At 35.2% G+C, this 20855-nt stretch overlaps 1 long non-coding RNA gene across 1 annotated transcript in view; it reads left to right on the top strand.

The window, feature by feature from the left end:
* The window catches only part of LOC127016018 (uncharacterized), a 260108-nt gene that overhangs the window by 175619 nt on the left and 63634 nt on the right, over positions 1 to 20855 (top strand). Inside the window, exons 3-4 of the long non-coding RNA XR_007766414.1 lie at positions 9781 to 9877; positions 16505 to 16596. This is a non-coding gene — a long non-coding RNA (uncharacterized LOC127016018). The remainder of the gene's footprint in view (positions 1 to 9780; positions 9878 to 16504; positions 16597 to 20855) is intronic.

The following is a 20855-nucleotide window of genomic DNA, read 5'->3' as shown; positions in this document are numbered from 1 at the left end:
CAGGTTCTGAGTAGCTCAGTGTTCATTATGCCGTTTGGAAGAACCCTCTTCAAAAAAACAGACAAAGGCAACAAGGATGGTTAGAGCTGTGATACAGCTGGTATACGAGGAAAGTCTGAACAGTTTAGGAATTCTCAGTTTGGAAAGGATGTGTTTAAGAAGCAGTGTGATAGAGGTATGTTAGACTACAAATGCCACAGAGATGATGACTAGGAAGACATAGTTTGCTGTTTTTTAGCATTTTAGAAAATAACTGGTTTACTCAGTGAAATTGTGCACAATGTTTGATGATCACTCAACATTTAAGCAAAAACTCTGTTGTATTCTCTGTTAATTCAAAACTGGTGCTGCGGGCAACAAACATTTAGTCTCTCTCTCTGGGAAATTAAAAAACTAGAGGCACAGTACTCAATACCATCCTTACTGTGTTTGTATGTATATGTAGCTGTGTTAAGGAATATTTATGAAAATTCTAGCTGATGGAGTCACAAAACAAAGTCACAGGAAAGGCATTCTGAGCCCAAATCACTGCTTGTTCTGGGGACTTCTTCCTATTTTTCTGTCTGTTATCCTGCAATAAAAATCTGCTCATCCTTCATGCCCCCCACCAATTCTTGATGTACAGAGATTTTTTTTCCATTGGTAATTCGACCTGTAGCATAGGATAAGTTTCAAAATGGAAAGAAGTCAATTAGGAAAAATATCTTTATTCATGGTTTACCAAATAATGAACGTTCATTTTTGCCTTAAATTTCCACTGCAAAAATCTCACTGGCCTTGTATGGTTTACATGGGTGAGACTTGAAGGCATCATTTGGCACTTAATTGGACTGTGTGTTTGGGAACACATTTCCTGTAATGCACTTAACATGCTTTAAATCTAGTTTCACTGAGACACCTTTGGGACTTTATGAAGAATAACAGGGATGTCTGAAAGCAGATTTGTTAATTTCTGTGTGCAACTGAGGTGGAATTAAACGGCAAAGCAATTTAAAAGTGCTTGCTATTGTAAAGAGTAAAGTTTTCTTTTCAGTTTTAAGTATTTTGATATGCACACATTTGTTCTCAGCAGTGCAGTAGAGCTTTAATTACTTTGAATAAAAATACCTGCAATCAAAGTTTGGTTTCAGTGCAGCTGAGTTTGGACACAGTGGAAAGAGCATGTTTATAAATCTCTACCTGATCCCCTATAAGCTTTATTCATTTTTAATGCCAGGTTTTCCTGATGCTTTCATGCATGAAAATCTCAGGGGTTTTTTTATTGGTGTTGTCTTGTGTAACAGAGATGTACCCTTATATTGCAACAGGGTTTCTCAGTGAACTGAACTGTGTGGTATGACATACAACAGTCCTATGATAATTATTTAACATCTCTATTGCACTATTGATTAGGAGTTAACTAGGTCAGGCCGTGTTGTATTAGGCACTGTAGAAGCATATAAAATGTGACAGCCCTTGCTTCAAAGAGCTTATAGTCTAAAAGCACATACCAAGTGGATAATGGAGATAAGGAGTGAGAGGAGAGGGAGAAAACAAAATAAATGACTGTGTGAAATTCTTAGCTCTTTGAAGATCTTTTTTATCAAAAAATAAAAAGAAAAATGTTTCACCCACATGTTCTAAGGGTAGAGAGGACCATTTTGTTGTCTGGTCTGACCTCATATTTAAAACATGTCATAAAATTTTCCTTCATAATTCCTGCATCAAGTCCGTGGCATCTGGCCCTGCAAGAATGTTTCTTTATTTAAAAAAACCCCCAAACTATTAAAAAAAAAAAAAAAGTATGAATAACTTAAATCCCTCCCAGGGGCAGGACTGTTTATTACAGCTGCTTCTCTGGCTAGGCTTTTCAATCTCGAATGTTCATTCTTATTGTAACAATAAGTCAGGCAGAGATGTGATGTACAGAAGGGTACTAATGAATGCTGTGATAACTCAAAATGCTGGTATACAATGAGTTATGAATGTTGATGCTTGTGTTTTCCACATAGGACTTTGCATTAAAGAAATTTCTTGACTGAAAAATCAATTATACAAAAAAATCAAATACTATAGAAGTTTTCTTTTTATTTATTTGTGAAAAAGAGTTTGTGAAATTGTTTTGGATTTGAGATCTCAGTTCAGCCTAAGTAACTTCCTTTCTCTTGAGTTTTTGCATGTTTGCTATGGAAAATAGACGCTAGGCAGATCTAAATAAACCGAGAATGATGTACTGGCGGGGGGGGGGGGGGGGGGAGGTAGTAAATGTGTCATAATGGTGTAGTTAGACCTGATTTAGTCCCAGCGATAGAAGAAAGGGAAATATGTATTCCATAGTGGTCATTACAGAAGCAATAATCTCGTAGCAGTGGAATTTGGGGTAAGCTATCTGTTCATTTACTGTTCCCTCTGAAACCAAAATAGTAACATCCTGATGAGTGCTGTAGTCTGCAGTCCATATGTGATTCTACTCCTTTGCCAACTTGTTTTCAGGTTTTAGTGCCTATTTTTCCCTCTTGACAGTGTTTTTAAATCCCTGCAAAAGATAAAAGAAAATTGTAGGTTTAGACAAAAAAAATTCAACATGGTTACTATCAGAAAATGTCTGTCACAGAAAATTGACAGAAAACTTTTGGAATGTTTTATCTCAAGAAAGAGGATTTTGTTAGATAAGGTTGGGGAGTTTTATTTTGACTTTCATTTGCATTCTTGCTCTTTTATTCAGGACTAAGGGAAATTTCCAAGCCATGAATTCCTCGGCTACAAGAAATGTTGTGGTTTGATCAGCTGTAGGAACATTAACAAATATAAAGTGATATCCAGGGTGAAAATGGACAACAGCAAAACTTCTCTTGATATTTTTTTTTTTCCCCCATGGCCTTTATTTATTTCACTCCGATATTCTGTGCAGAACATGTAATGTATGGACTCTCTTTTGAAAATGCTCTAGGAAGAAAAACTCCTCTGCACATATAGAAATATTGATACAATACAGCTTTGAATATATTTTATATTTTTCTTCTGTGAGCTGAAATTTACAATAGAGGAGAAAATTCTTTCAAAAGATTGTGAACACAGATGAGAAGAGAATATGGGAGATGGGAGGAAATGAAAAAAGAATAAAAACTGTAGGGAGAATATCTGTGTTAGGTAGAGATCTTAGTATTTTGTAGAAGCCAACAAATTGTTATTGTTCTCTCTCCTCCCCCCTAAAAAAAACCAGCTACACTTATGAAGGACCAGATCTTTCTTTCTTAGTTATTTAAAATATTCTGCTATTATTTTTTTCAGTTGGTTCTTCTGAATTTTCATTTTTTGAGTTGATAAAGCTTGCATTATTTTCGCATCCTTTTGTATAGGCTCTCATGAAAAAAATGTTTTTCTTTTATAAATATTTACAAGACTTTTATTATTAGGAAAACACGTATTCCTGATAAAGGGGTTTATAGAACTATCTTAGAGTCTTTCTACTGCCTTTGGGAGCCCATGCTACCATGTGCTTTCTTGAAAGCAGGATTATTTCTTGAATCAATTTTAAACCAGCTGATTGTCCCTTTCACTTTGGGTTTTCCTTTTATGTTAATATGATCACATAGGATTTAGTCTAAGATAATAAATTGAAGAATAATAGTAAAATTGCATGAAACTCTAGCAATTTCAACCAAGTCTGCCTCAGGTGGCCAGGAAATGCTGAAAGGAGGAGGCTACATTCTGCAGCCCACCTCTCTCATTTCACCTCCCACAAGTACTCCCCTGAATTAGGTAAATGTAAGCTAGAGTTATGCTTTTTAACTGTCTCGGGAATTTTAAGTCCTGAAACAGTCAAAGTAGTAGTACCTGGGCGAGGATACATAATGGGTTATAAAATGAAAGTCTGTAAATTTATGATGTGATTGCTTATGACATTGGCAATTGAAGGAGGCTCCTTCCTCATGCCTCTATAAAGGAAAAGCTTAAGGCAATCTCATGCATTTGCTTGCTTTTAACTATATAAAACAGTTTCATTACATTCAGCTGGTGAGTGTAGGCCTATGTAATCAAGAGAGGGGCTGGGTTGCAAAATAACAATACAATGAGAGTTGGCAGGAGTCATGTCAATCCTGTTATTACTCCATAATTTTTACATCTTTCAAGAGAAAACCCTATGAATGAAGGAATAGGAAGGATAAAGGAAAGGAAGAAAAACCTGAAGGAGAAAAATTATAAAAGGAAATTTGAATGTTTTGGCAGAATAACCCTGGGAATAAGAGGCCTCTGAGAAAGGCTAGAGATAGTGAGTAAATAGACAACCACTGACTAGAAAATATGATTGAGAGAAGAATTTTGTCCAGCTGTTCTCTTTATTGTTGGCTGATTTAAGGCAGGCCCACTCTGTTAACCCACACTGTATGCAAAGTTGTGTAGGACATGGTTGGTTACCATTTCTTTCATTAAAACGTAAATTGATTTGTTATTTGCAGTGTTGCAGCCTAACACTAATGAAAAAACTAACGTAAACAACAGTAGACACTTTTACTTCTTAACCTTTTGTTGTGGTTTAACCCCAGCCAGCAACTAAGCACCACACAGCCGCTCGCTCCCAGCCAACACCCCCAGTTTATATACTGGGCATGATGTCATATGGTATGGAATATCCCTCTGGCCAGTTTGGGTCAGCTGTCCTGGCTGTGTCCCCTCCCAGCTTCTTGTGCCCCTCCAGCCTTCTTGCTGGCTGGGCATGAGAAGCTGAAAAATCCTTGACTTAGGATAAACACTACTTACCTACAACTAAAAACATCAGTGTGTTATCAACATTATTTTCCTACTAAATCCGAAACACTGCACTGTACCAGCTACTAGGAAGAAAATTAACTCAGTCCTAGCTGAAACCAGGACACCTTTTAATGAACCTTTATTCCTTGTTCTGTAATTCCTTTCATAAGCTCTCTGATGAAGAAATTTAGATACTTTATACTCAATTTCTTTCCCTATTGCTGTTTTTTGGCAACTAGTTGCCTAGAAAGTCCGTCCTGATTGAATTTATTCATGTTTCAACAGTTTTCTTCATTAGAACCATGCTTGTTAGTGAATTCTTTCTTTTTGTTTTAAGGTAGGTATTGTTTTCTCAGCTTAATACACATTTCAGGAATTCAGCTCCATGAGGTTTCATGTATTTTTTGTACGATATAATCATAAACCAGTTTGCAGCTTTTTAATTCATAGAATGTACGTCTTCACCTAGACAACAGAACATTTCTAATGAATGTCTAATAGTTTTGTATCCGAGGCATGTCACTCACATTAACTTTGATTCAGATAGTTTGCAGTGGTTGAATATGAAAATTGAGGTTTCTGAAGGGGCATTGGTGGGAAAGTTTTGCATTATCAACAATACGCTAGTTTAGAAACTAAACAGATAAATTCAGTGTCTGGTGCTGGCAGCACAGTACAGAAGCAGATTCCCTACTGATTATTTAAATCCCATATGAAGTTCTGGTAGAACCTTGCCCTAGTTAATTTGAAAAAGAGAAAAAATTTGAGAACAAACTCACATTCTTAATTCTCTTTTAATACCCTCTAACTTAACTGTGTGATTTCTTTGAATTAATATTTTCCATCAGTTTTTTTAACTCTCTTCCATTTTATGATGAAATTTGTATGCCAAGTTGTAGATAATGCCTTACAGTGAATAAAGTTTCTTCTTTGAATGTAGAATCCTGTGGATTCAGCTGCTTTGGTCTGACACCAAGGTTTGCAGAGATCTAGGTTTTTAAGAGAAAAAATGTTTTCTTAGAAAAAAAAAAATCCTGGAAATACATAAACATCAAAATGATGGATAAAAATGTTCCAGAAAAAAGTTCTTATTAGAAAAAGATCTTCACATCTCAAAGACTAATTTTTTGTTTGCTTGTTTTGTTTGGGTTGGTATATTTTTCCCTCAGAGTGTAAAAGACAAGGTTCATGAGTCATATGCTCTTAATTATGTTGTTTTGTAAAATGCGCTATCAAAAGGAAAGGAAGAATTCCATGAACTCTAATATCCGTAATTAGAAAACTAGATTTTCATTGTAATTAACAAAGAATCATGTTTTGTCTAACTGAATGTACATATTTTTTCCAGAAACCAGTCAGTAAATGAGAAATATCTTTAGGCAGAGACATTTCAGAATGCCGTGCAGAACATAAGAGAAGGTTTATACATTTACCTCTGACTTTCTACTGCATTAAAAGTAAAAACAAAGGTCGAATATTTTCAAAATTACTCATACTGCATTTGTTTATCTGCCTGTCTCTCTCTTTCATGTGTGTTATGTGTGTAAGAGTCATATAATGTATGTCTTAGGAATGAGATGGACCACTGGTAATGTCTTGATTTGCTTATGAATTTACAATTGAAGGGATACATAGATGTCTAGAAATATGAGAAATCTGAATTAGTTATTGAGGGATTTGCTGAGGGCAAATCTCTCAAATAATATTAAAGTAGGGGCAGCATGGTGTTGTAATACAGACAGATGTTGAGGTGTAGTTCTTTTTAAATACTTGGTGCAATATTAGAATTTCGGGAAATATTTCCTGGCTGTATTAAAATAACTGACCTATATATTTTTTTATTAAAAAGTATCAACAAAAATCAAATAAACAAATTTCATCTATTTTTGGGAGGGGGAGATGAAAACAAACCGTTTTTTCTCATGTTTCAGTATCACTGCCACTTTTGCTTTATGAAGACTGAAACTTTTATTTTGGATTTTAACACAAGGTTTTTTGAGCATTGTTAAAATATTAGCCATGTGATATTCCTAATGCTATTGTATCGTTGTGCATGATGTTTAATATATCCTATGTATATACATGCATCTGTACGTTATGTCTTTCTAAAGAACTGTCTTGAGTCAGGTTAACCAGAAATCTGAATTTTGGTGTTTAACATGCCGACCATGGGTATTTACATTTTATTTCATGTCCTTAACAATGTTCCAGGTAGCTCAGATGCTCTGCTTGTGGTCAAAAAATAGCCTCTAAAGAGGCGATAGATAGATAGATAGATAGAGTCTAAAGATAGATAGCATCATTTAGCTGCCTCAGCCAGACCAAAGCTCTTCTATATGTACTAGTGAAAATATATGTGCTGCTTTGAATGTAGAAGTAACATTTATTTAAGAGTGACTTCACAGACAGTGCAAATGAAGTCTAAATTTTAATATCTGCACTGGAACCAAGTTATGGTATTCTAATGTTTGAATGAAAACGTACTATCTACATGTCCAAGCTGAACAGATGTTTCAGATATGCTTAATGACTATCCCACAGACTTTAAATGTTTGCCATTCTTCCTTGGAAGCCATTTCATTCAACATGAATGTAAATAAAAGCAAGATTTTAGAGACTAATCTGTAGGTGCAAATATCTGTTAAGAAGTTTTGGAGACAGATCCCTTATGGGTGTTACTTTAAGTAGAGACAATAATAACTAGTTAATGGACAATTCATTAACTGAAATGGGAAGAAGTTGATCACATTATTTACTGTGAATGATTTACTGAGCTTTAAAAACAGGCTGAATTTAAGACTTGATATGATAATACTGCTTGTAACCATGTATTCTAGTTGCAAAGAATAACTGAAATAGTTTCTTCGTGAAAATTTACCAATTTAGATCTAAAGCAGTTTAGATGTATATGAATCCAAACACTGATAATACTGATCTGTCCGTATCTATCCTGCTTACAACAGCATGAATTCAGATCTAATATGCACTGTAAAATTTAATTTTGTTATTTGACCAGGTGAATGCAATTCAATAATTTTTGGCTTTTTACAGCTCTAAGAGCAGGAAAGAGCCTAGTGGTTTCCTCACAAAAAGATCTTGTTGTTACTATTCTTGTTGCTCACAGTGGTGAGGAAGTTTTCAGCTAAATGAAGTGTTGAAACTTTTTAATATTGTAAGCTGAAACCTTCCTCACCACTGTGAGAAGAAAATGAGAGTACAGAATTCTAATTCAGGAAATTCATTTCCTTGTCAGATAGCATTTGGCTTTCTGCGCATTCTTGTAAAACTTTCACACCAGCCTGGGTAAACTTTTTATATCCCTGATCCACGCTTACACTGAGACTACTTTACATCACAGTGCCAATATAAAGAGGTCTGAAAGTGAGCATAAATTATTTTACCACGACAGAATGATGCAAAGTGCCATTATTTTTTAAATGAGAATTAGATTCTTCTTTCCCCCTGCCAATACATTGATGTTTTGATATTACCAGAAAGTAAAAACAACAAAAACCATGCTCATTCTTAGCATATTTTTCAGGTCTAAAAATATTTCTAAAAGGTTCCGTAAAATCTTTCTACATGGTTGATATTTTATCTTTGTTGCTTCTTCAGTCAAAATGTGAAAACAATGTTTTGATAACTTTTAAGTATTATGCCTTTTGGTCTCTAGAATATTATCATGTTCATAGTCTTTTCAGTGCATCTGCTACATTTTCTGAGTTCTTTCCCCCCCTCCCCCTCGAACCTGTATTTCTTTCATAGTAGTATCTTAAATTATGGTGTTTCTCATTTATTGAGAGTGGAATTATTCTCACTTTCTCTTGTTTCTTTTTTTCTTCTGTTACTGAATGATCACTTAGTATTCTCTTAAAGCAGTGGGGCACAATTCTCAGAAGGAAAAGCATATGCAAGAGAATGTTTTATCTTCTGTTAACTTAGTCTGAACTGCTTTGAGTAACTTAGGAATAGCTATGTACTAAGGCATTTAAGGAAAAACAAGGTTTGAGCCATTTACAGTCCAGTCTGATTGGAGGGCTGATCTATTTCCAGTGACAACGGCTGCAGGGATGACAATAATAACATCTGCAGCATCACCAAAGACTTTAAATCTTCACATTCAGAGTTCTGAAATAATCTTACAGATGTCTTTACCTCATTACGTGGCTACTGGGGGATTGTCTCATCTGGTGTACTTTGCAGCCGGGTGTACCTTTAACAAGCAATCTGGCATTAGCCTTCTGTTTCTGCCACTGGAAAGCACAGAATTGTTATATATCACTGGTACTGTTAATTACACTGCTGTGCTAGGCGTCATTAAAGCTCAGAATGCTGAAAGGCATATCAGGAGGATTCATTTTTACTTAAGTGAATCTGCATTAAGCAACTCAAGAAAACTGTTGCAAGTAATAACCAGTTTTCTTTTTTCCCCGCAACCCGTGCTTCAAGATGAAAGGTGTTTACTTCAAACCTCCTGGTCTAAGTAAACTTAATTTGGGAAAAGCTTTCTTAATCTTTTTTTAAACTTGTTGTTACTTTGCTATGCTAAGAAGCTTCTAGAGATTATAACATGTTATATAGCTCAAAAGCTTAGGAATTTTTCCTTTTGTTTCAACCCTGGAAGACCAAGACCATTAAAAGAGAGCAGACACCAGACTTGGACATATATACAACAGTGATCTGACATCTGTAATACGTGTTTGAGTGAAAGATTTGTCAATTACAGTGCACTTCCTCATGTTCTACTTTGTAGCTTCATTGTTCTGAGTACTACTGAGAGTAAGTAGGCAGGAAATGGTTTTCTTGCCCACTGAAACTTTAGTGGGGCGGATGTATGTACATATATATACACATATGTACATATATATGTGTAGCCAGCATAAATGAAGTCTGTATATGTCTGTGTGTGTATATATGTATACATATATGTGTGTGTGTGTATATATATATAAAGCCTTCATTTATGCTGGCATAAAGTCAAGGAGTTATATGTTTAGAAGCAATGTAAATAGAATATGAGTGTGTTTTCCCACATTCTGTCTCCCATAGGTGGATGCTCTGGCTGCCAGGAAGTGAATTTTGTGGACACCAATGAGCTCCAGTTTCTTTACAACCATGAAATCATGTATTTTAAAGAAAGCAAAAGGTAACCCTAGTTCTCCACTAAAAAAGTATCAGAATTCATAAGTTTTCTTCCACTCCTTCCAGGTACTTGTTTGACCACAGTCTTGCTCTCTTTTACTTACCTGTCATACTCCTTCTGGGACAATTCTACATAGCTTTGCTTTTATACTAAAACTTGAATAAGAAACCAAGTTTTCAGGTATCCTTCACCTTGTGCTACCTCTTCTTGGAAGAGGTTAAGGGTCTTTGCTGTGTTTTGTTGAGTAGTGATACGAGTCTTCTCTTGTATAAACCGATTTATACTCTAGGAAGTGTTACTCCTATCGCAGACTTGTGTGAAGACAGATTGTGAGATGCCCTAATGTCCTCTTCCCCTCTGCTTCTCCATCGTACATTATCATGGGCTTGTGCTGAGTGAGCATTCATTATACAGTTTTCAACATGCATCTATCCCACCTTCCCCTGGTTTTCCTTCTTTGTCCCTGCCCTTGCCTTCTCCAGTCAGAAAAGACTTTGAAGAAGGGACTGGGGCTTCCCTGTCTTTAGGATATTTTAAAACTTTAACATTGGTGCAATTCAGAGATGAAATTTTCTACATAAATCTTATACATAGTCTGAGGTGGATTTGTAAGAGACTTCTCTTAGAGACAGAATATGTGGGCCTGTAATAGTCTCATACACTTCATAGCTAGAGATGGTTTTATAGCTTTACTATGCCTCAGCAACCTTCTGGATTAGGAAATGTGAAATTCCCTGTATTGTTAATAGAAGGAAGTAGGAAAGTCGAGGGAGAACAATTTGGAAAACCTAAAAAAAGATGTGTAAAGACATCTAAGAGTTAATCTGAGCGTTTCATTTTTTTGTATCTTACAGTGTACATTTCATACAGTGCACTTTTTTCTGGTACATTGATTTGAAAAAATGTACAGATTTTATTTTATTTAAGTCTCTGTTAGAAAATGTGGTGAGAAAAATAAACTTTTTGTAGCATAGGCTTTTTTATTTTCTCTGGGATATTCAGTGCTTGATATAATTTATATGCCAGGCTATTCCCAACCACAGTGAAAGCATTTTATTATGTTTCAGTGAACAAGGCAAAATTCTCTCCTTTGACTGAGTCTGTGCTTTGGGAAGGAGTATTTTGCCCCCAATGCATATTAATTACATTAAATAGAATATTATAAGAAAAAAGAACAGCATGAATCCAATTAAAAGGCAAAGAGCGAGCTTTGGGGTGAAAATCAACCAGAATTTCTTTATTTCATGAGAATAAAAACAGGCTGTAAATACAGTGGACAAAAGGAACTATGCAGTTCTGTTTTAAACTCAAGAGTTTACATTAACAACCTGGAGCAGATACTGTTTTGTAACAAAAGTACCTTTAGACCTAATAGTAACGTGTTCATGTGCACTTAGTAAATTGAGATAGTAGCATACGGATCTGCTGTTTCTTCTTGACACTCTGACCAGCCTCCTTGACCAGCAAACATGACCAAAATAAGTGTTTTATGTAAGAATTATGTTACCAAGAAGTTCCTTCAGTCTAAAGGAATACTCTACAAGAGAAATGAGACTCATTAAAAAAGGTATTTTAACACTTGATTGTGCATTTAGGGTGTTCTTCTAAATTTTGTTGAGAGGCATATATATTCTTGGTCATTACCAGCCAAATGGGTATTATTTACCAAAGTAGAAGGGTGATTTCAAAATACACCTCGATGCCCCATGCTCTTTAAAATGATATCTATAAATATGCAAATTTGCATCACTTTGTTTTTTCCTTCATTTTTCATAATGAAATTAAAAAAAAAAAAATCTTTTAAGGTTACCTAAAATGTTGATAGAACAATAAAATGATAGAAACAAAATATTATTTCATTCTAGAACTTGTATTCTTTTAAAATGAAATATTTAAAAATTGGACGAAAGACTCAGAACATATTTGCAGAGTTTCAACTGTTAAAACTTTTATATTTACATTCTTTTTAAAGCAAAAAGTGGTAGCTGAGTTTTACTTAAAATTATTGGCCAATGGTGGAGCTCTATTATTTTAAGGAATAAAGTAGACAATGCCATAAAAAACACCTCATATACTATTCATGCATGTATCTCACATTCATATGAATAAAGAGGACTTGCTGCATGTATTTTTGCATCAAATTTCAGGAGGGGAGGAAAAGAAAAAAAAAAAAAAAACCCGGAGGCAGCAATTTCAAATCGACTATCCCTGTAATTTTAACTGCAACAAGGTTCTCGGAAACAAGCATTTGTCATTGCCTGAATGTGTACTAGAGTATCCTGGGACTGCATTTATTATAGCATCAGTTACCTCTAGAATGCATAACAGAATTACACAAGAATTGGGTAACTAATTCTCATGTATGTAGGCCTGCAGATTTTTGTTACACATTTTCTTTTTTAATTGGAACTTTATATGTATAATAAATGAAAGCTTTTCCCAAAAGTAAATTGCCCACTGAGATTTTTTTTTTATGAAAACACTATAAATTATATTGATATGGTTGGAACTTTTGTTTCCAACAAGTCCAGATCTTTCATTATTAAATCATTAAGGTTAAATGGATGATATCTGATGGTTCTGTAGCATCCATCCTTTAATGCTATCTATGATTAATGCTTAGTTTAGCTTATTATAGGTTCTTCTGACAAAAGAATTTTCTTATCCTTTTCTTTTGGTTAGGAAGGGGTATATATTGAGATGTGTGTGGGCAAGTTGTACATGCATTCTGTTAACAAGCAGCATTTGTGTGCAAACCTCTTCTACATTTTCCTTTGAGAAAATTGCCCTAAGAAATCAAACAGTTGAAATCTGAAAAAGGTATGTTATATATATAACAGAGAACTCTACAGAGCAAATTACAGAAACTGCTGTTCTCTCCCTTTTGCTTTTTAACAAACTAGACGTAGTTCTGATGATCCGTAAGCCTATGTACTAGTTTATAGCATGAAGTCCTTATTAATCCATATTAATCTTGATCTGAAGAGTACCGTTTTTTTATCATAGGAAGGAAGCGTGGAGTGGCAACATGAAAACAAAGTCAGAAGTTATGTGTGTCTTTAAGAAGCTGTAATTCTCGTAATACCTTGTAATGAAGTATTACACATAGAAAATACTTAAGAATGAAAGCCAAGGTCAATAATTCTTGATATTTACCTGACATTTGCAGTTATTGCATAGTTCACTTGGCTTGTGTATCAAGTTGTTCCCTCAGCCTAAATCTGACTTTTAATTTAGATTATATGCCCTTAGATTATACACTTGAAGAGCATGACTTTCACAAATGCCTTACAACTAAACAGCTAGAATAACAGAGCTGCTTATACTCTAAATACTGTCATGGTAAAGTAATTCTTACAGTAACAGTGCATAAAACCTGGTCCAGTCATCAATTCTGTGGCCTTTATTAAATATTAATTAAAGTCCTAGTTAATTGAAATTACTACGCTCTAATGGATTATTACTTGGTTAAAAGTTTCTTATAATGAAGCACAAGCTTTTAAAGTTTCTGGATATTAGAAGAGACCAATGTATGTGAAGAATTGCATCCTGTTCTTTCCAATGGAGAAACACCTGAGTTTATAGATACCCTTATGATCTTCAAATTTTTGTACTCTTATTTTTTCAGAAGGTTATATGTCAAAGAAGGGGTTGGAATGTGTTCTGGAATATCAAATTGTACATTTTTAAAGAGCATAAAGTTGAAGGAGCTGAGATAGTAAAGTCTAGCATGACGAGTAGCCATTTTTCAAGTTTGAGTAGTTAGAAAATAAACAGAGATAACATATGCATTGCTTTTGCAGTTTCTTGTGATTACAATTCTAAATCTGAGAGGTCAACGTTATCAGAAATCAGTGAGTTATTTTTTTGCCCTGCCTTACTTACACAAGGTGAAATCCTAGCATTGTTGGAATCTGGCAAAACTACTATTGCCTTCTGTTTGGGCGGCATTTTCATGTAGCTATATAGTGTTAATTTTAACTTCAGGTTAGTCTATTGGGGAGGATGCTCAGAACACAGAGGTAAAGATTTGGAGTTCTTAGTTTTATTCCTGTATCTGGTAAAATATCTGAAGGATTTTCACTGCAGTAAGATTTTATTTGTACTTCAAAAGATTTTCAGAGTCTATGATGAAAACCATGGTGTGAGGAAAACCTGCTACAATTGTACTTTTATGACCAATTATGCAGAAGAGGGTAATTCGTACCAAAATCTTGTTTGCACTAATTGCAAACTGGAATGAAAGTTTCTTCTTTGCCAACCATTGAAAATAATAGAACCCTCGTTATACCAATACTCCAGCCTGTATTCATAAGTCTTTTCCATGATAAAATTGGACTGGGGGAGAAAAAAACCCGTCATTGAATCTAATCTGCTGCCATCACAGGCAACCGTGTAGTATGTATTAAGCCAAGAAGCTCCACTAATTGCAAGTCAAAGAACACTTCTAGCATTATATAAAATAGTTCAGACCAAAGAAGAGATGGGAAGCCATAGGGAGAGATCAGAAGTTATCAAGGATGTGTTCAGCAATCTAGATCATTGTAGCAGCTTGGGAATTGTTACGTAAAGCTCTGATACAGTCCTAGGAGATTGACCAAACCCGGAGTTTATAGAGAAAAACAAAAAGTCTCAACTATTTCTGTCTGTCTTCCTGACCTTAGTTAAACCAAATAATCTAGTTACTGATTCAACCTTAGTGTGGAAGGACGATAAACCAGTGAGACACTTTGTTGTCTTTACACATTAAAGATTTTTAATGTCTCTAGAAATGCCCATCTGCACGTGCCATGTCCCAACTCTGGTCACAGCTGTTTTTCAGTAACTAGAAGAAAGTGAATTATAAAAATACATAACAAATCCAGCAACCATATTATGCATCAAGAGGAAGAAGAAACTCTTCCTGAATCCCACTCTTGCCAGCAGTCGATGAAAGCCTTGAAGCATGTAAAGTTATGCAAGGATTTAATATTTTGAAGAAAACTTTTTGTTCTTAATTAACAGTATGACATTACTTGCAAGTTTTTATTTCCTTTAACATCTGTTCCTTTTTGAAACCCGTAATGTAAGCTACTCAGACTTGTTTGCAAAAGTCTTGACAAATACTTAGTGAATATTTGTCAATCACTTCTAATCTGTGGCCACATATATCTGTATACTATCAATAAGTGTGGAAAGTATTGCTTCAATGTCACAACCTGTTAGATTTGAATGAGGAAAAAAAATGAGTAAGTCTGAAATTTCTTCCTTTTCCTGTCAGTTCTCTGGCAATAATTTCACTAGTAGGCAAATAATATCTTATTAATAGCAGAGCAGCCAATGTGATAATTCATAAAAGCAGAAGGGTGACCATATGACAATGTAACTTCAAAAACTCTTAATCTCTTCAATGCCATCTTAGCTATATTTTAGTGAGAAGAACTAATATACAGGGCTAACCTATTATGGATATATTTTGTATGTGATGTGGCTTAAAAGCTTTACTTGGCATACTGTTCTCAACTCCAAACGTTAGCAACATTAACAAATTATGAATCAAATCTCCCTAACCATCTCCACTGCCAAAAATAAACGTATATAAGTAGCTTTAAAAAGCCCTCTGCTTTTCAAAATAATATCTTCATATTTATTTTTTTCATTTCTGAATTGGATAGATGGACTCGATCTTTTCAAGCCTGTCTCTGAAATCATGCAGTGATGGAATCTCTATCATAAGGAATTTTCACTTCAAAAAATTATTCTCTGGTTCAAATTTGAATAAATTTAGGGAAATCCTACAGTGATATGCAGAAGTTATAAATGATCACACCAGTCCCTTCTGGTTTTATAGTCTATGAATCTTGAGATCTGAAAACTTAGCTTAAAAATAAAAGCCAAGAGCCTCACAAATCATGTAACTCCTAGAGTTGGTGATTTAATAAAGCGCCCAAATATAACAACACTGATATAAAATTGTCAGAGTGATCATATTATTGGCAGATTGCTGATGAGAGTTGTAGGTGAACATTAGTTATGGAGGTTTTTCCAGCTGAGTGCTCTGATGTGAGATTGTCACTAAGACAGAAGCTGTGTAACTAGTTCCAGTTGAATTAGGTTATGATTTTTCAAGATAAAAGATCTTCCATATTCCATGATATAATATTTTTGGTGTTTTCCCAGGTTATGGGAGAATATGCTGGTAAAGGATTCAGTGATGTCCATTCTTGTCATGGTTATATGGAACAGTGTTTCCATGTTTGAAGAGAGGAAAAAAAGGTTCCCTTTTTCTAATAGATTTTTTTGTTTGTTTCCTTCCTTTCTGTGTTACTTGGAATGATAGTTAAAACTGCCCAGAGGTTGGGTTTATCAGAAGAATCTTGGTTATAGGCAGAAGACACATGAAGTAGAGATCAGGATGAGTATGCCAAGTTCCACATAGATAAAATGACAGACAATGTTGTGTGATACAGCAGAAGATACTTTGTATTTCGGAACACTCAGGACATGGGAAAAGTGGGCCAGACCGAAGACATACTTGTTGAAATACTGGCACAATTATTTCCAGTAGAATTGAGCTGTTCAAAGAAACTGATCCCATAATGTACATCCTCTGTTTTGCAGAGTTCACAGAACCTTCTCTCTTACTTTCAGGAAGCTACTCTTACCGTAACTGCATGCCAAATAGGAAGACAGAAACAATCTCAGTAAGAAAGATAACTGTAAGTCTTGTTCATCACACTGAGGTGAGTTTTGCAATGGTGCTTTAAGAACTGCTATTTATCTGCTATAGTTTGTTTATTTAACTGTAAGATTTAGGTGATCCATCTGTACTATTGATATTTCTGTAAGTTGAAGTGCCTTTTTTTTTTTTTAATAGTGTTCAGAGTACTGTGTTGCCTTTCATCGTGCTATATTCTTGTTGTGTTTTCTGGCCAGTGTATTCTTAGCTTCAACAGCATACGGTTATAGATCTTTCATTCCACTCATACCCAAAAATATTACAGGGAAAAAAAGAAGGGAAAAAACTCCCAAGCAGTGTTTATATCTAAGACCGAGGGCAAGCTCTTTAATGAAGGACAGATGAAAGACATGATCAATATAAAATTCTGTTACTGTCTTTGACTTGGACATCCAGTTAGGAGACAAAATCTTTGCAAGGGGTTAGAGACACCCTTCTGGAGGACTGAGGTTAAACTGCTTCACCCCACAGTGATCAGGTGATTGCTGATGGAGACTTATTAATAGGATTATTGCCAAAGATTCATTTCAGTTAACCTTCAGTTTGAAGATACAAAAGGGAAAACCCTTCGCCATAAGGATAGTCACAGGCTGATGGTTCTTTTTAAAAGCAGGTTAATCATATTGCCACATCTTAAAAACAGTGCTCATGGGGAAAATATTTCTGCTTTGAGGAAATAGTATCCATTCCTTCAGCCAAGCTTCTATAGGGGAAAAATGGGATGAGTAATAAAATCTGGGTGTTTTATTGGATGATAGTTAAAATTCAACTACTATTTCAGTAAATGGTTTGCAACCAGTGGAAATTTATGTAAAAAGGTAATTATATGCTAATTATAAAAATATAACTTGATTATGCATATGATTTATATGGTCATTACAAAAATATGCTAACCTTACTTTGTGTTCATAATGTGATCTATGTTTTAATTGTAGAATTAAAAGCTACTTTAAAAAAACCTGAAAACTTCAAGCTATGAAAATACAGTCCAGTTGATACATGTTTGTCTCTTTCATAGATGTAAAAAGGTTACTATGTGATTTGAGTAACTGCATGCCTGTTAGTCTGATCTTGGTATTATGCAAGCCTAAAAAGTGAATTTTAATGGAAAGAATAATTAATAACATGAAGGAAGATCAGATAACATTCTGTGGGCTTGACTGAATGCAGCCAGTATCTTAGTGAGAAAAATAAAGGGTTGGATCAAGATGATTCTGAGTTACCAATGTGACATGACCACAAAAACCCAAATGCAAACTTAGGAAATCGTATTTCTCATAGATATTGGGGGGTGTTAATGCCAAATTCGTAATTTGGCCTCTGTTAAAATGTTAACATAATCAGAAAATTTCCATTTGCAGTTTTGGAGTACATATTATAGGTCCATCTGTGCCTAAAAAGTAAAAGGCACAAAAAAAAAATCTATGTGCTTAATTATTCAATTATTTCATCCAGTAAGAGGGTAAGATGAAAACTATTTGCTTGAGGTAAATGCCAGTCATAAAGCAGAACCTAAAGATTATAGAAGGTCTGAGGAGATGTGAAAAATAGGATTAAATTGAGCAAAGGAAAATTTAGATGGATTATAAGGACACAACTCTTAGTAAAGTTTCAACAGAAGTTTTTTTTCTTCCGTAGTAGATCGGTAGCATCTCTTTCCCTTCGGTCATTCAGAACAAAGCACTGAGAGATTTGCTGTAGAAAGCAATTTTATATTGCCAAGGAGATGTACAATATGATCTAATAAGCTTTTTCTCATCACTAATTTCTTTTTGTGGTACTTTAATCTGGTGATTTGGAAAATTGAAAACAGAATTGCAAACAAGATTAATACCTGGTTTGAATTTGATTCATATTTTTGCTGTTACTGCTCATGGCACATCTATAATTACGTTCTTATGCATTTGCTGAGATTGTACCTCTCTTTTGTCAAGTATATTATTAAGGCATTGAACTGTATCACTCACAAAACGTTCAGTCAGTTGTTTAAAGTAGAAGCTGAAGTACCTTAAAGGAAGAAGTCTCTCACCACTGTCAAGGAATTCTGCAGTCAGGTGGCAAAATGCTTTCTAAGGTAGAGTATTTGTCAATACATGTTTTCAAGGAGTACAGCTTATCTGTCCTTGTATGCCTGGGTATATCCAAGACAGAAGGAAAAGACATTTACTTCACTGTACTTAACACTACAGTTTTTCTTTCATTGCAGTAGCTGCCGTTGCATGTGGAAAAGGCTCCTTGTGCCATGTTTCATTTATCTTTATACCTGTCTTGCATACATAGAGTGATTCAGCTGCAGTGGTAAAGAATTTCCTGTCTTCTGGGTTGATTCAGCATACTGCTGGTCTTAGAAAAGTAAAGTCTCAGCACTTCTTTCATGGTCCATGTCTATCACTGATCTTTGCCTGGATACAAAGCTTTAATGGAAGACTGCCCAAATACAAAAGGCTCGAAGGAACTCTAATGCCTTTGTAAGAAAGGAGTTTAACTGCTTCTCCAGTCTTGTGTGTTTCACAGATTCAAGTATGTTTCTTCTGAAATCACATGTGGGAGTGTGGTCTCCAGGCCTGTTTTCTTCTTGTGAGCACAGGGGTGGGTTTTCTGGGCCTCAGTGCTGTTTCAGCTCCAGCAACTTGCCCTGATTTGCAAAACTCCTATTTTCCAGTGAAACTTGAACTCAGAGGGTAGTACCTATTGTCACCTTCAAAAGGAGACAGGTCCTTCCATATGTTCATTTCCTGCTCAGATTCCTGAAGCAAGGTTGACCTTCACAACTCTGTTCCTGTTGGGTACAGAATGAGAGTAGGCTCTACAGAGCCTACTTTGAATCTCCAAGTAGTTCCTATATTTTTTTAATGGCTAGTAGTTACAGAGTTTACACAAAGAAAACACAGCTATTGGTTAAAAATGTAAAATGCTTTAGTTTGTGTCTGTCCTGAAGCATCTTAAAAAGTCTTAATTTCAAGAAGGGGCTGCTTAATGCTTTTTGACACTCAGGACTATCGAAGGATTCTCAAATTAGCATCCCATAAAGCAAAACGGTCCTAATCAGTTGTCACTTTAGAAAATCCTTGTGTATGTGTTATTTTAGGATCTGGGTAATAAAGAATGCATTTAAATGTGCTGAGCTTTTAGGACAGGCAAAGTAATTGTTTTCATGCAGAGACTGTGAAAACATCCTGAGAATATAGATGGCACTATATGCTCAGAAACAGAAAGCTGCAAATATATTCCCCCCCCCCCCCCCCCCCCCCATCTGGGATGAGAGCAGAAAACAACTTTAGGCTGTGGTTTTTTTTCTGCAGAGCTGAAAAAAACGAGGCTCAGGGATGAATGCAGTAGCAACATCAAGAGCAATGGTTAGAGAAATAAGCACCTCAATCAGTTTGTTTGTGAGAGTTATAAAAATGCATTATTCTTCAGAAGTAAGAAAAAGTTCTGTGCTTTTTGTCATGGCCAGACTTCTTGGTTTTGTTCACACGGTCTTACATTTCATGTATTCACTTGTATATATGACTCAGTCCAATTCTGTGCTCATCTCTGTCTTTTATACTCCATAAATCAAAATACTTTGTCACTGTTTCTGAGAAATATACTTTTAGCTTCTTTTATGGTGACCATTGTTCCTTGAGCATCTTTGTGAAATGTCTTGCTTGTTCAACCTTCCGTCAGAACTTAAAAAACCAGAAATGCTTATTAATGAGGATGTTATCCTTAGTCAAAGCATTCCGTACTAACCATCTGTCACTTCTGATTACTTCTTTGAAGAGGCAATACTTCACAGATACAACATCTGAGGACCACTGGGCTTTGGGAGGAACTCCCTTTCCTCCTCCTAGTATAAAGCAGTATAAATCATCCAGTGGCTTGGAACAGGACATGTGCCTTACTCGTACTCAGAACTGTCATGGTTCTTAATGGTATTTCTCCCTTTTGGTCCTCTTGTCCCTTTTGAAGAGGGAGTATTTTTTTTTCACAAGTTCTCCTGGGAAAAAAAAAAGACACTTTCAACTGTGGGTATTTGTCAGCATTCTGATTCATGTTTTGTCTTACAGGTCCACTTTCATAAGGTCATCTGCCTCATTTTTGTAAATACTCAGCTGTGTTCTTTGTAGGAGTATTTAATATATATGCAGGAGGGGCTGGGATAGGTAGAGACAATATGAATGGGTTCTGAATAAAACTGAGCAATTTCCTAATCCTATCTAGATTTTTTTTTCTTTTTTAAAAGTACTAGCTTTTTCATTTTAAGCTACAGAAAGTTAT

Source organism: Gymnogyps californianus, chromosome 4 (genome assembly GCF_018139145.2).
Source record: "Gymnogyps californianus isolate 813 chromosome 4, ASM1813914v2, whole genome shotgun sequence".
NCBI lineage: Eukaryota > Metazoa > Chordata > Aves > Accipitriformes > Cathartidae > Gymnogyps > Gymnogyps californianus.
This window is presented reverse-complemented; position numbering and strand designations above follow the sequence as displayed.